Source organism: Panthera onca, chromosome D2, assembly GCF_046562875.1.
Source record: "Panthera onca isolate mPanOnc1 chromosome D2, mPanOnc1 haplotype 2, whole genome shotgun sequence".
Lineage (NCBI taxonomy): Eukaryota > Metazoa > Chordata > Mammalia > Carnivora > Felidae > Panthera > Panthera onca.
Window position 1 is genome coordinate 6300636 of NC_138349.1, and position 16248 is coordinate 6316883.

The following is a 16248-nucleotide window of genomic DNA, read 5'->3' on the forward strand; positions in this document are numbered from 1 at the left end:
GAGCCAAGGGCTCAGAATGTCGTGAGGGCTGTGTCTCTGTGACTGTCTCTTGGTCAGGCTCTCTTGCTATGACGGTCCAGAAGGCCACCAGCATCCCCAGACCCCTACACTCTTAGCTTTGGAACTGCAGGCAAATGAAACTAGCTCTCAGGAACCTGTGGCAAAATCTTGAGGTGGTGTCCACTTGGCTGGGTTTTCATCATGTGCCTGTCCCCTGTGCAATCACCGCGGCTTCAAAATGGGGGTTTCTGTGGGAACTCGGTTTTCATGCCCATGTCTGTGACTGTGGGTGGCGTCCTACCTAATCCACTTAGCATAGAGTATCCACAGGAGTGGGGGTTATGGTGCCAGCCAAAGGGGGAGGAATTGATGGGTGGGGGATGTGGGAAAGGATGACAGGAACAGCAGTGGTGGCAATGTAGACATAGAATCTGGATAAAATAGGGGCACCTGGGTGGCTCAGTTGGTTAAGCGTCCCACTTGGGCTCAGGTCATGATCTCACAGTTTGCAAGTTTGAGGCCCGCATTGGGCTCTGTGCGGGCAGCTCAGAGCCTGGAGCCTGCTTCGGATTCTGTGTCTCCCTCTCTCTCTGCCCCGCCCCTCTCCCTCCCTCCCTCTCTCTCTCTCTCTCTCTCTCTCTCTTAAAAATAAACATTTTAAAAATGTTTAAATAAATAAGGAATCTGGATAAGATACAGCTAGAAGATATTCAACATTTATTTAAAATCTGTAATGCAGGAGGCTCTTTCCTAGGAAGATAGAAGTCTAGAAGATACTAGAAATATAAGGAATCATTCCTGCCCCTTGAGAACTCGCATCCTGGTAAATCTACGCAGCAAATGTTTATGGATCTCCTGTAGTTCATTTGCATTTCCGAACATATATTTAACCATGCCGGGTGCTGTTCTGGGTGCTGCTTACATGGGGGTGATGAACAAAACAGGTCCGGTCCCTGCCGTCACGGAACTTGGGCTCCACGCTGAGACCGGGGCGGGCGTTCCGTGAAGGGCACTGATCACAGAGAGAATCGCATGGTCCCACCCTCCGGGCTAAGCCAGTGTTTCTCACACATTGACGTGCATCCCAGGGTGTGGTGCCAGGGCCTACAGCATCGGCCCCGCCTGGGAGCTCGTGAAGGCAGATCAGGCTACAGTAACCCCTCTGTACTGCTGAATCTGTCTTCACAAGATCCTCAGGTGACACGTTAGGTGGTCTTCAGGAGCACATCAAAGTTTAGGAGGCTCTGGTCTAGAACGGTGGTTAGCCAGCAAGGACCCCTGGGCCAACTTTCAATAAAGTTTTATTGGAACACAGCCCTGCCCCTTCGCTTGTGTATCACCTGTGGCTGCTTTGACACTTCCCCGGGGCCGACTTGGGCAGTTGTGACAAGACCGCGTGGCCTGCAAAGCCTGAAATACCTATTGCCTGGACGTTTAGAGAGAGAAAAAAAAAAAATTTCTCAGAAGCAATGCCAAGTTCATGGGTGTGCAAACCGAGTAGTCCCCCAGGGCCGCACCCTGGTTTAATATTCTGCTGTTCTTGTCTTGAAATTCTTACGAAGTTGTCAACAAGGGGCACCACATTTCCCTTCGCACTGAGAACGCAAGTTCCTAGCTAGTCCTGCTGGGAAGCAAAATGTCATCTCAGCACCGTGAGCCGAAGCCACGTGTGGGCACAGGTTTCCAGGGAAGGAGTAAGTAGCCCGGCCTCAGAGGGTCAGACGAGGCTCCCTCGACTGGATCCTTGGCTGAGCCCTGAGGGATGAGAGGGATTTCTGGGAGCCCTCGTCCATGAAGACGGAGCACAAAGTGGGGATGTCCCTTCCAATGTACTAGAGGGCCCAACCCAAAGTGGCTTCATCGGTGAGGAGTTTATTATCTCATGTAAACGGGCAGACAGGGCACTTGTAATCAGTGAACACCACCACCACCCGGGGTGGCCACTCGGTGATTCTCTTGAGATTTTTCTCGTAGTTACAGGTGATGCTGTTGCTCTAAGCATCACACCTTCACCCAGCGGCGTCTCACGGTTAGAAAGAAAAGGAAGCCATGTTTCCTCCCTTGCATTGCCCTTTCCATTGGGAGAGAAAGCCTTTCCAGAAACCCTCACAGCATAACGCTGACCAGGGTTAGATCAGAGGGGTGGGGAGACCACCATCTCCAGCCTCACGGGCAGGAGGAAGCTCCACCATGAGGAAGGCAGGCCGACACTAGCAGCTGGAAGCTTGACAGCCCGGCCCGGCGTCCATCACAGGCCGAGGTGCAGTCGCTGCTTCTGTTGCAAGGACCTCATTCTGGAATTCCTTCAGTCCCTGAGCAAACTCGGCGAGCATTGAGAAGATGACTTGGGTCACCAAAGAAAAAAAAATAATCTGATTTACTCAGTTTTTCTGGAAACACATCTACCACAGACAGGAAGGCCCATCAGGATCGGCCAGGCTCCCAAGAGAGGGGCCGGGCATAGCACAGTGGGGCAGAGCCTCTCGCCGCCCAAATTATGCAACTTTTTTAAGTGCTTCTGAATAGTTTCTGAGGAATTTGTGGGAGTGGGAAGGAAAATTATACCTGGAAAGATATTTGGTCAGATCCTGTCAGATAAGTAAAGGATATTCAGGGTATGTTTGTGAAAAATGATTTCTGATCGAAAAATGGAATGGCTCTTCAGTAAAACGGCATTTGATGCTTTGATAGAGTTTATGCCTAAATCATTTTTTCTCACTGACTTCTGCGTTTCCGCATGTTTATGTTTCTATATTTGTTCAAAAAAGAACGTCTGAAATCTGTAAAACATAATTTTTCTTGGCCGGAGCGTCTACATTCCACACAGGAATTCTACTATACTTGCTTTTTATAAAGTAAAGTTAAAACGTCTGTTGCAGTATTTACCTTAAATGTGATTTTAGTTACAATTGAACCGAGGTATTTTTCCTCCCTCAAACTGTAATTCTTTTGAGTACATGTTAGAGGATTACACCTAACGTTAATGTATGTATCAAACAAAGAATGCTTTCCTGTTCCTTATAGGAAACCACTGTTATGATTCCTACAGATTAAATAAGATTCGTTTTCTTGTTAGGTATTAAGGTAAGGAACTTTACACTTAGAAATGAATGTTCCGCGTGGTTTCTTTGCTACATTAATGGCATGCCTGTCTCTATCTCCATATACCCATTCTCTTCGCTCACCCCTTACCTGATTATCACTGGGTACCAGTTAACACAAAAGATGTCTAGTTAAAGACGTCACAGGGCTTGGGGCACCCGGGTGGCTCAGTCGGGTGAGCATCTGACTTCGGCTCAGGTCATGATCTCACGGTCTGTGAGTTCGAGCCCGGTGTCGAGCTCTGTGCTGACAACTCAGAGCCTGGAACCTGCTTTGGATTCTGTGTCTCCCTCTCTCTCTGCCCCTCCCCTGCTCATGCTCTGTCTCTGTCCTACAAAAAGGAATAAACATGAAAAAAAACTTTTAAAGAAAGATGTCACAGGGCAAGAACCGTTCGGCTAAGAGGTTTTCAAGTTGCCATTTACCATGGCACCTTTAAAAGGAACCAAGACAAAAGTTTACCCATAATTCCCTTGCATTCTACTATCTGCAGCGCGTGGAATGAAAGCGTCTCGCACGGAGACATGTTTTTCTTTAGGGTGGTTTGAAGATTGTCAATTTGACCTTCGGGAAAACGTTAGGACGACATCTCAGAGACACCCAGGTATGCGAACCCCCAGTCACTTGGGGACCTTATACAACTTGAAGCCACTTGAATTCTGCAGACACTCCAAGATGATGAGAATTCTGTGGAAGCAAAGTACTTCTTGCCTGTTGGCCCCAGCCAAATTGGACCGTTGCGAGTGGCTTGTATTTTTAGTTGAAGCTTTTGCTTTGGAGTTCAGCTGCAATTTCACTCTCGTTGTCGTCTTAAATCTGTAATTTTGAGAGAAAGTTTTTAAAAATATCTTCTCTCCACGCTAGTAATTATTCGGACTGGGGAACGACCTTTATTTCTCCTGGTTAAAAAAGAGAGAGAAAGAGAGAAGAAGAAAGAGAGCACTTGGGGTTTTTTCAAGCCCTTGGATTACAGGGTGGGACACCTCAAAATGCAAAAGGAAGATTTGCAGACTTCGTAATGTCATTTGATAGTCATTAAATTTACACAAAATTACAGTTCAGTGAACTTAAGGGTGGGCCAAAAGGGGTAAAAGTGGCAATAGTCAGAAAGCCCCAAATCTGGAATCAATTAACTGAAAACAAATTAACCAACAATTATGGTAGGCCTTGTTTATTTTTCTAAAACTCTTGAAATAAAGCAAAATTCTCCACAGGTACTAATAACTGGAAACCCACGTGAGTGCATTTTAGAGCTGGATTTCTCCACATGGGGTAGATCTCTAGCCACCGCAAAACAAGAGCTCAACCAAGAAGTTTGGAGGTTGTGATTTACCATGTCGCATTCCAAGAGGGGACATATGTGGGAGGCCAGGAGATGCTTAGACAGCAGACGGATTGTTTGCTTTTCCACTGGACTGGATGAGTTCTGTCCTTACAAATCCAGAGGACCATCCCCCCACCCCTTCTCCCAGATGTCCTTTAGGTTAATTACGTAGTCGCTAAACCAGTGTAACACCACCCACCTGGCAGGGCTGGACCCAAGGCCCTGGTCCAAGGCTGGTCCAGCTCACAGAAGCAGTGCCCTCACTCCTGGTCTTCCCATCAGTGGTGTCCCCTTGGCCCTCTGGATCTTTACTGTTTCCCTCTCCTTTTCTGCACGGGGCTGTGAAGTCTTGACGTCTTGCTGATTTGCCATCATTCTTGCCCATTGTTACTGCCGCCATCGTACCTGGTTATTATGCTCAGGCTCTCAGTCTGCCCTAACATGCACAGACCTACGGTTATTCATCCCCCAGGGATGGCGTGAGAATGTACCACAAATTGGTACTTTGCTTAAAATAACAGAAATTTATTCTCATCGCTCTGGAGGCCAGAACTCTAAAATCAAGGGCTTCTGATTTCCGGTAGGGCCTCGCTCCCTCTGAAGGCTCTAGAGAAGCATCTTCGCTTGCCTCTGTCTCCTTAGAAGGACACCAGTCACTGGGTTAGGGCCCACCCTACTCCGACCTGACCTCATCTTCACTCGAGCCCATCCACAGAGACCCTGTTTTCAGATAAGATCACAATCACGAATACTGGGGTTCAGGGCTTCAACCTGTCTTTTTCAGGGGACACAACCGAACCCACAGCATCCACCATGTTCTTCTCTCTCAAATGCCCCTCTTCCTATCACTCTGTTGTTCAGAACCTTCTTGCCTATGGGAAAAATTCTGACTACTTTAGCCGGGTGATCATACTCTTCCCCAACCTGGCCAAGCCCACTTTTCCAGTCTTCCTTCCCATCATCCCCATTGGAGAGCCCTATGCCCTGCCCAGACTGATCTATTTATTGTCTCCAGAGCATTGCACATGCATTTGTAGTATCTGTGTCTTTGCTCACGGCATCCTTCCCTGCTGCCTTGAATGAACTACCTCCAATGCCCCCCTCCCCCATCCCGCCACATCGAAGTCCCAGCTGCTCTCCAAGGTCTGTCTCAAAGCCACACCCTGGGGTCTCTTTCTCTGGGGTCTTGAGGACTGCCACCCACTGGGAGATCCTTCTCTCTGAATTTTCTGAACCATTTAGAGCTTCTCACTTAGTGCTTCAATGATGCTGGTGTTGCTCTTACTGTAAATAGCCAATGTTCTCGGAGACCTCAGTCGGCATGGACCGAGCACTTTGCACACTTTATCTCATGTGAGTCCTGCAACAGTTCCACAAAGTACGTGTATGTCCCCACATTGTGGATTAAAACAGTGCAGCTTAGAGAGGTGAACACATTGCCCAAGATCGTACAGACTCGTGAGAGGTGGAGCCAGGAGGCCCACCAAATTTTTCTGACTCCAAAGCCTCACTCTTGACCTTCACACCGGCTCCCACCGGTGCCAGTGACCTTCCCATGTGCTGGGTTTAATTTCTGTAATTAGAGCATGAGCTCTCTAGTGGTGATACTGCACCAGAAGTCTTTGGTGATTCACAAGGGATCCGATCTTATTTGAGGATCAACATGATGGTTCTTAGTAGGTTGCTCGGACTTTTCAAAAGACACAAGCTTTGGGTTAACTGAAGACCCAGGAGGTCCGGGCTCTCCCGGCCCCTCCAGCCCATCCAGTCCCTGCGAGCTGGCCTTCCTTTCAGCCAACACTTTGCACCTGTCCCATCTCACTGTGACTCAGCTTAGACCCCCTCGTGGAAGTGCCAATTAGCAGAATATCTTAATTAATAGAAGAACGAATATTAAGGAGTGTCTCATAGGCGACAGTGTTCCAATTATAAGTCCTGCTGTTGACGGATGGTGTGGGTCATGACGTGCGTGAAGACCTGAGCCATGTATCCTATGTGGCCCCGTCAAGTGCCTGCATTTAGTGCTAGGGTAGGGTTAGCGGAACTTCTGTTTTTATTAGTCAGTTGTTTGACCACAAAGTATTCCTAGATGGTCACTGCCTATGTTCGTTGACAGAACAAGCCTTAATTCTTGTTTCCATATCACGTACAATCTCCATTCGCTAGAAGAAGGGGAGTACACTTTATTTTGAAAGGATGCATTCCTGGGGTGCCCGGGTGGCTCAGTCGGTTACGTGTCCAACTCTTGGTTTCGGCTCAGGTCACCATCTCGCGGTTTGTGAGTTCGAGCCGCGCATCGGGTCCGCGCTGACAGTGCGGAGCCTGCTTGGGATTCTCTCTCTCCCCCTCTCACTCTCTCTGCCCCCACCCTGCTTGTGCTGTCTCTCTTTAAAATAAATATAAACTTAAAAAAAAAAAAAGAATGCATCCCCATCATTTTGTTACCAGGAAATATTAGTGGCAGGTAGAGAGACACATCATGCTAATTTTTTTGTATTTCATTTATAAGTTAAGATACTGGGTTTTCTCTGATTTAGTGAAAAATAACTCATCAAAGTGCAAAAATGAAATGAGTCGGTTTAGATCTACCGGACACATATGCAACGTACCGTGTGCTGGGACTATATGAAGTGCCGGTACCTTCCCATAGACAGAGGGTCTTATGATACATGAGACGCGTGTCGCTGCTAACAGCCTGTGGGGCAGAGGTTTCCTGTGGTGAAGGGAAGGGCCCCTATGGCGGGGAAGGGGGGTGGGTAGGCGCAGGCAGGATTTAAATGCACCTCCCCCGCATCCAGTGGTGTGCCAGCGTGTCCAGTGGAAGCCAGAACAGGCTGTGAACTGGACAGTACATTAAGTCACCCGTAGTCATTAAAGAGATTGGCCAGCTGCCCTCGCACCTAAAACGACTCCCGCGAGAGCAGACCAGCTGGTTGGCGTCACCCTGACGTGGCTCATTTCCACCTGCAGAGTTTTCTCTGCTTGTCCGCACGGCTGTGGTGTGTGGGATGCTTTGCCAGTGTCACGGGACTGCCTCACTTTACTGACATCATCCGGGTCCTTGAAGTCACATTTTCATATGTTGGATCAAATCGTCCAGATTAACCGCCCCAAACCAAGCCTTCCTGCGCTCCGTCTGAGCATGTTGGGGTCCTCCGCCCGGCAAGGAGGTAGTTTTGTAGGTGAGACAGGACCGGACTTCTTCCTCGGGCAGGAAAGGACAAAAGCTCACTGTGCAAAGGGGCAGGCTCCCCTGAAGGAAAACTCCGGAACCTGCAGACCATCTCCTCCACCCTGCCTCCTTTGCTCTTTGATATCAGATCTCAGGCAATAAAGTGGGACGTATTTTGATATACTGGGAAAAGTCATTTCTCCCCCTCTTGAAAAACGTGCTCCTCTTTTCTCGCCACAGCTGGGAGTTTTGAATGTGAATAAATCGCCAGGAATTTGGCAGTCACAGTATATTCACAAACACACATGAATTTTGGTGGGGTTTAAAGAAAAATAGAATTGAAAGAGCATATTGTCAGGTTGAAGCCCAGACGTACCTTGAGACAAAAAACGAGTTTGTTTCTAATGGGTTGTTCATTTGCTTTGCGAGGACGGATGCCAGGCGCTCGGCCCTAACGCGGGGGTGCGTGCAGCCCGGTGTGTGTGTGTGGTGGGGGGGGGGGGGGGGACCCTGGTCTTCAGGCCCCAGAAACACGAGCAACGGGGATTCATGTCCAGCCCAGAGGCTGTGCTTGTCCCGGCTGCAGACTTCGCCGCAGCAAACCAGATGGCACGCACTCCACTGCGAGAGCCAGTGAGATCCAGAACATCTGGCCCCTCGGCGGCTCCCTCACAGGCACTGGGAACAGTCAGCGGCCCTTCCGGCCCTTCTCCTGGTCGTGTAGACTCTATCATCTGACACTTCATTAGACCTCGCTCCGGAGGGGGTGACTTCGCAGCCGTGGCAGGGCTGAGAGAGAGTCTCTGAAACGTGTCTGTCGCTGGGCATCGTGGGGCCTCAGCCCTGTCGGGTCCCCGGTGGGTGGGCCCTGTGAGCGGGGGCTCGTCAGGGAGGGCTGCAGACCCACCGGAGCTGAACCCACTGTCCTCGTCCCGCTCTCCGTCTTGCTTTAGGGCTGGCCGGTCACGGGCCGGGATATCTCATTTGCATCGTTGTATTTCTCATGAACCAGCGAGGTCACATGTGAGCTGCACCAGCACCCCGAGGCCCCAGGGTCTTCTCTTCCTCGTCTGGTAGCTCACGGAAGGTGATGTCATCTCATGCTTGGCAGAGAACGTCGGGGCCTTCCAGGTGCCCCCCCTCTTCCTGGGCCAGTCAGGCTCCTCCCCACGTGTCTACAAGCTTCATCTCCTTGTTCAGCCCTGCTTGTCTCTCTGTCCGGAAGCCCTGCTGCCTTGGTTTGTGTGCCACCTGCGCAACAGTCCAAGGCCAGGCTACGTGTGCTGGGACCTGTCCTCTCCCTCCTGCAGGACTACCGTCCCACCCCCCACTCCCTCCAGCGTCACCAGGCGTCGGTTCTGTTCTAAGCAGCTCTTCGTGCTCTGAAACCCATCATCTTAGAAATGAAACTTCCCTTCACTTGACCTCCGTCTCAGCCATGGCTCCCATTTAGAGCCTAACGCCTGATTTGTCTCAATCCTTGATGATTCCTTCCCTCCTCTTCTCTTCCGCCCCCATCGTTCTACCAAATCAGCTCTTAACTGGGTCGCTGCTGACCTCTGAGTAGTTAAATGAAACAGTCAGTGCTCAGTCCTGACCTTTTTTAACCATGACTCAGAAACGCTTTCTTCACTTGGCTTCTTGGCTCACCATCTGCCCTTGTCACTGTCCTCAGCACGCCTGCTTGTTCTCCTGGCTTCCAGAACCCCTGAGGCGCAGGCACCCGACCTCAGTCTGCAGCCCCCAACCTCCTATTTTGTACCCTGGCTGCCTCGTGACCTCCATCAGCTACCAGCTTGTACCCCCAGCTCGAAGCCGGTGGGTGGCTCTCGGGCTTCATGTCCAAGGACCTACTGGGCCTTTCCATTTGCACCAGGAAAAGGCATCGCCACCTTCAAAGGCCCCAAACACAAGTCCTCATCTCTCACGTCTTCTGCAGCTCGGTGGAAAGCAAGTCTATGTATTTAGTCATCAGAGCCGACATTCCAGAAACATCTCTGAGTTCTTTCTGTTCCCTTCACAAGGCGAATCCATCAGTCCGATCTTAAATACCCTATTACTGGGACCCACAACCTTTCCCTCGGTGGCACCACACCCTCCACCACCCACGATGCCATCCCCCGTGGCCTCTGCCCAGCCCAGCAGCCAGCACGAGCCTGAGAAAGACAAATCGACAACTCCCGGTGCCACGCCTCGCCCACAGCAAACTCGAGTCCTGTCGTGGAGGTCCACATAGCTCACTCTTCCTGTCCCTGGGGCAGTTGTCCCTCTGTGAGAGCGGCTGTCCCCGATCCCACTGCATGAAAGAGCCGTTCTCCCACCCCAGCCCGCGATCCCTTCGCCCTTCTGGCTCTCTTCGTCTCCGTAACACGCACCACCTTGTGCCACAGACAGGCTTCCTCTGATTATCTGGCTCCCCAGCTGCAGCGGAAACACCACGCAGACCGAGCGGTCGGTCACTTGTTTGTTCACGGCTGTATTCCCCGTGCCTAGGACATAGCAGACGCTCGGCGCATGGTTTTTACATGAAGGAACAAATGTCCAAGCTCACTGATCGAACTTGCGTTGGGCACCAGGAGGGTGTAAATGCCAAATACAGCCAGGCAGGTCCTTCGTGCCGACCCAGGACACCTCTGTCCCGGGTGCTCAACAGGCCGGCCTTTCGCAAGGCACTGCCACGCTGCACTGGTTCTCATCTGATCTTTCTGATGCTTCTCCTCAGACCCCTGGCTGATTTCCCTCCCTCTCCCAACAGCAGCAGGAAAACCGCGATCGCCCCCGGGATCCCTGCTCCCCGGTGTTGAGCCTCCTCACAGCACATGGCCTGTAGCCTGCATCACCCAAACCCTCTGCTTCCCTTCCTGCTGCCCACGCCCGGCACGTGCTTCCTGAGCATGTGTCACATTCCAGATCCCGAGCTAAGCCTCAGGGATTCGAGAAAGGATGAGATGCTGCTGGCTTCCCGAGGACGCGCCGCTCAGATGTGTCGGCTTCATCTCTAACTCGGTGTGTCCAAGAGTCGCCTTGTCCCTTCCCGTCCCCCATACGCATCCTTCCCAACCAGCCCATCAACAGAGCATCTTCCGCCGTTCTCAGGTCTGTCTTTAGAAATAGGTCCTCGGGGGAGCGCCTGGGTGGCTCAGTCGGTTCAGAGTCAGACTTCGGCTCAGGTCCTGATCTCACGGTGTGTGAGTTCGAGCCCCACGCTGGGCTCTGTGCTGACAGCTCAGAGACTGGAACCTGCTTCGGATTCCCTGTCTCCCTCTCGCTCTGCCCCTCCCCTGCTCATGCTCTCGCTCTCAAAAATAAATAAACATTAAAAAAAATTTTTTTTTAAAAGAGAAAGAAATAGCTCCTCAACTATCCTTATCTGTCCTACACCCCTGCCTCCGCCCAGAAATATGCCCTTTTCACCTCAGGCCTGGACAGCACAACACATTCCTACCCGTGTCTCTTCCTTCTGATCTTAAGGCTTCTATAGTTTCATCTAACCCAAGATGCTGAGTCAAACTCATCAGCCTGGCTTCCAAGGTTTCTACAGTCTGGCTGCCAGGCTCTGTCTGATTTTTTCCTCTGCCCTCCTAATCTCCCCCCTGAAACTCCTCAGCCTTCCATGATTGGCTAAGAACACAAGTCACCTCCCCGCCCTCCCCCACTGAAACGAAGCCAACTCTTTGTGGTTTTGCTAGTACTTTCTTCTTGTGTTTTTCCCTTGAACCGAAAGTTTTATAAAATTAAAATCCTCTTCCCCCCTCTCCCTTTAAAACACTTTGTAAGGAGCAACAGATGGTCTTTCCAGAACATACAGAAACTCACAGGTACACAGAGAAAAGCTTTAAGCACCTATAACTCACCCACCGGTAACTCATTATAACCGAGCAATGACAATTAGCCGTGGCTTGTGCCGCACACAGTCTTTACTGAGCACGCACGTCTGAGGTATAGTAGTTATTGGAATTGATGAGTTCGTTCTCACACCGTTCTATCAACTGCAGTCCTCACTCACTTTTGTATCCCGCACGGCACCCGACACCACACTCCTGCTTAGAAAGGGCTCCCGGTGGCTGTTGAACCAACCTGAGTTGGTCAGTAAGTGTGTGCTCACTGATCAAGTGTGAACACGTAAGGGAGGTCAAAGTACACATTCCAGAAGGTTCAAGACGTGACTCAAAAGAAATGTGCAGCAAGCATCGGTCCGAGGGGGGCGTGGCTCCTTCAGGAGGGAGGCCGCAGGGCGGGGATGGGGACGGGCGGTTGAGGGACTGGCTTCGATGTAAAACCAGCGTTCACCCTGCAGGTCAGTGCCCCCCCTAACTTCAGGGGGTCATCTCTTCTACCTGATGAAACTGCTTGTAATTTATGAGCCGTCTACAGGCTAGCATCTGACTTGACAGAATCCGGTCCCTAATCAAGAGCAAATAGTAAATCCACCCAGGAGCATCCCCTCGAATGAGGGTCAAGCAGACATCTTCCATGAAGGGCCACAGAGTAAATACCTTAGGCTTTGCAGACCGTTCAGCCCCTGTCACTATTACTCGACTGGCATAGCACAGAGCTGCCGTCGGGAACGTGTAAATGGCTGTGTCCCTGTAAAGCTTTATTGACCAGAAACGGGCCCCTGAGTGGCAGATTGCTGGTCTCTGCCCTAGTTAGCCACATGAGTCCCGGGCAGCCTTGCCAGGCGGTGCTCTGCTTTGACTTGGAAAGTGCGCATGGCCGGCTTTTTGCCTTATTCCCAAGTTTTAGGTCATTGTTCTTAACGCTTTCCTGGACCTCCGTTTTTTAGATCCCAGTTCCCGGAAGTTTATCGCTTGTCAGTAGGGTAGTAAAAACGAAGAAGGATTTCCCAGGAGTCCAACAGTATGTAAGGTGGGTCCATATTTAATGCAGATTTTCCACACTATAGTCATGCAGCCTTAGCTTCAAATAACAGAGGGATCAGATTCCACATCCACGGCATAGGTGTTCAAGGACTACTTGCAGAATTTCAGAGACAGATGAGGCCTGAATATCCTATTCAGACAAACGAAGCTCTCAAGATTTTCACATCGTTCTGTATCCCATAAGCATGTAAATGACTGCCGTGTGCAAGGGTGTTACTCAAATCAAACACAGAAAGTTACATGTACAACCAGAACCAGGGTCAGATTTTTTTCCTGAAACTTAGCGGGAGCAGTTTTGTTTCAACAAAACCACATTATTCATTAGGTTGAATCAATACTGTCCAATGGAGTATTCTTGGAGTATTCTTGGCGGTCTGCATGAGGCCAGAACATTCAACCTACTTCCAAAAGGAAAGAGTAGGCAAACTTTGCCGAAAGATTTACTGTAAGAGCGAAACTTTAGAAGTTACTCAACCTATAAATCTGTGTTGGTTGGGGTAAGAGCTATAAGCAAACGTTTATACCTTGTTTTATGCTTGTATGCATTTAAATATCATTAGAGTAAAAATAACGTGAGTCAACGTCAGGGGTCATCTCTTAAAATTGGAGACTCTTTCTCTACGTGTGAGAAATACCGCAATCAGCTATGTGTTTTATCTGTCACTGGCTCAGCAAAATGACCTGAGTCTGTTTCCCGATAAATGGCGAGGTGTATGTCTCCTTCCCACCCCTTTGTCTTTGATTTGTCCCTGAAAACTTAAAACACTCCTTTCCAGTCTTCACACAGATGGGCCGACAGCCTCCGGAAAGCATTTTCTCCAGCGTGCGAGCCTCTTATTAGGTGTCTGCAACTTTTGGCAGAGGATTCTTCCTTGTTCGAAACTGGGTCACTCTGAGGTTCCGTTTAACATTTGCTCCCATGGCACTCTGTATCCGCAGCCTTTTTTTTTTTAAATCTTCTTCTGATAAGCACCTCGTGCACTTATGAAATAGTATTCTCCTCCTCTCACAAATGTAAATTCTCCAGGAAGAGAAGCACTGATTTTAAGGCATCTCAGGCCATGCAACAGCACAATCCACCCCCGATGCCCCACCCCACCCCCACTTCCAGATCAGTCCTTCCACACTGGCTTCCCATTTCTGGCATCTCCCACAGGCCTAAGATATGTTAATGCCATCGTCGTGCCTTCGTCTTTTGAAAGAATCTGTCCCTTCTCTGGGTTTCATGACCGAGTTTTGTCCCGAGCATCTAGTTTTATCGTGCGCGGTCAATAGATGTGGCGAGTGCATTTTCCTGCTGAAATGAAGCCATGGTAGGAATCAGGTAGGTACGTCCTTCATTGCTGTCAGAGTAACAGCGACTTTGCAAATGAATGGAAATCGTCAGACTGGTTACCTGAGTTCCTTGCCTCCTGGAATCATTTACTGGATCGTGTAGACAGTGTATCTTCTGCCTTCCTTTTGTTTTCTTTTCTTTCTTTTTTTTTTTTTTTTTTACAGTAAACTATTACAGTAAATCCTTCAGCAAAGTTTGCCTACTGTTTCCTTTTGGAAGTAGGTTGAATGTTCTTGCCTCTTGCAGAGCTACGTGGGGCAAACCCATAGCTCTAGATCAGTAAAGTTAACGCTGTTTGAGCAGGACCGGATAGTCACGTGCTGAAATGGGCCTTTGTCATATGGAGCAAAACACCGCTGGACTCCTTGCTTCAATCGGATTTTTTTTAAGGTTTCACGACCACGTCAGAAGTCACAGGATCAACAGCTGGAGGAGGGCATTTTAAAAACTCCTCCAAGGGGGATCACATCTATTGAAGTGCAAAATGGAGATTTGAGACAGGAAAGTAACAAGTGAATGAGACAGGAAGAGACAGCTATTGATTAGTAGCATTGACTCCCTTGTCATGCTTTGCTTGGAATCCTGATAATCTTCTTTGCCTCTGATAAGTGGCCACTGGCTCTACCAAGTAGTAAGGGAAGATATATCAGATGCACAAATGTATTTGTTACCTTAATAGGATGTAAGCCCCTTGAACGTAAAACTGGTGTCCGCCCAGAACAGGGTACCTCGTGCAGAGTGGGGCTCATCCTGTGTCTGTTAATAATAATAATAACTGTCATTTATTGGGTTGCCCTTTCTCGTGTGTTCCTGGCCCTTTTCTAAGTCCCTTGCATATATCAACTCATGTAATCCTCATAGGGACCACAAAAAGATTACCTTTCTCTTTAAAATGAAAAAAGCAAGACACAGAGAGGTTATTCAACTTTCCCAAAGACACACAGCTTGTCGTTAGCAGATCCAAGGTTTAAACCCAGGCAGCGGGCCCCCACTGCCCCCAGCTCAGTCTTCTCCGACTCAGTGTTGCTCACACCAGAGCATCAACATCGGGAACCCTTGTGTGCTTCCTCTCCTTCCTCACCCACCCCTCCACTCCACCTCCCTTCCCCCACCCCCTCCACTCCACCTCCCTTCCCCCAGCATACATCACACAGTGGGCACGTGGGTGGTTTTTGCTAAGTGAATGAGCTGGGTAGGACGTGGAAGTGGACACACCACATTTCAGTGGGCAGAGCATCCATGCCAGTGAGGATCAGCTGGGGGGGGGGGGGAGGCGAGACCCAGGTCCTCAGTGCCCGCCTGGCATGGCCGCTGCTCTCATAGGCCCTTTGGAGCTGGCAGCCCGACTCAGAATGCCGTGCCTTTAGCGGCCATCTGATGAAGACAGAGGAAAGCCTATAGGATACTCAGAGCTGAGTGGGAGCATGTGCCTGAAATACAGAGTGAAACGAGCCAGCATGCAGTGCAGGCAGTCAGAGGAGGGGAATCACCATGGTGCCACCTTCAGGAAGGTTCTGCAGCTGTGCCAGCCTAACCAGTGGGCTCTGCAGCAGGCCTGCCATGGGTAGGTTCCAGTGCCACTGGGCATTAGCCACGTGGCCTAGGACAGAGAGCCCCATGTGTCCTCACTTTGTCAACCCTAAAGGGGGAATGAGTATAGTGTGTACCCCATAGGCTATTGAGAGGAGTAAATGGGTAACGCATGTGTAGCCCATGCCTGGCTCATAGCACTTGAAAAATAGTCATAATATTTGGTGGTATTAGTAGAGTAGGACAGACGTGGTTATGGCTGCGGATGTCACAATGGGAAAATTAGGATCACAGAAAGGATAAGGAAGACCGTGGGTGCAGACTGACTCTGGCTATTGAGGCTGCTCAGATTCTGCCCCACCTTGTCCTTCTGGCCTCAGTTGCACCTTCCACTGTGGACCTTGTGCTTCATCCCAACTGAGCACCCCCCGTTCCTTGAATGCTCCGTGCTCTTTCCTGCTTCATTTCCTTGGTGTGTGCCATTCCCGCTCACTCTTCTACACTAGTGGGTTCTCCATCATGACTCTTCTCCATGGCATTTGGTCTGTGGAGCCTTCTCAAATTCCTGGAGTAAGTCCAGGCTCCCTCCTTAGTGTTCCTAAAGCACCCCCTGCGTTTTCATATGTGTCTCCCTGCTGTAGACTGCAGGCTTCTTGAGGACAGGGACCTTTGTGCAACTTGGGCTCACACTGCACCTGGTTCATAGAGCATGTACATGTACGAATGGGTGGATGAGAAATGGATAGATGATGGATGGTTGGATGAGGGATGGATGGATGGATGGTTGGATGGATGGATGAGGGATGGATGGATAGATATTTGGATGGTGGATGGATGGTTGGATGGATGAGGGATGAATGGATGGATGGATGGATGGAGGATAGAAGATAAATGGATGGTT

At 49.9% G+C, this 16248-nt stretch overlaps 1 protein-coding gene and 1 long non-coding RNA gene across 3 annotated transcripts in view; both read left to right on the plus strand.

The window, feature by feature from the left end:
- The window catches only part of ADAM12 (ADAM metallopeptidase domain 12), a 347656-nt gene that overhangs the window by 161650 nt on the left and 169758 nt on the right, over positions 1-16248 (plus strand). The window lies entirely within an intron of this gene.
- Positions 11800-14807, plus strand: LOC132684768 (uncharacterized). Its single transcript, XR_009612787.3, has 3 exons — positions 11800-11895; positions 12385-12467; positions 14208-14807. It is a non-coding gene; the product is annotated as an uncharacterized LOC132684768 (long non-coding RNA).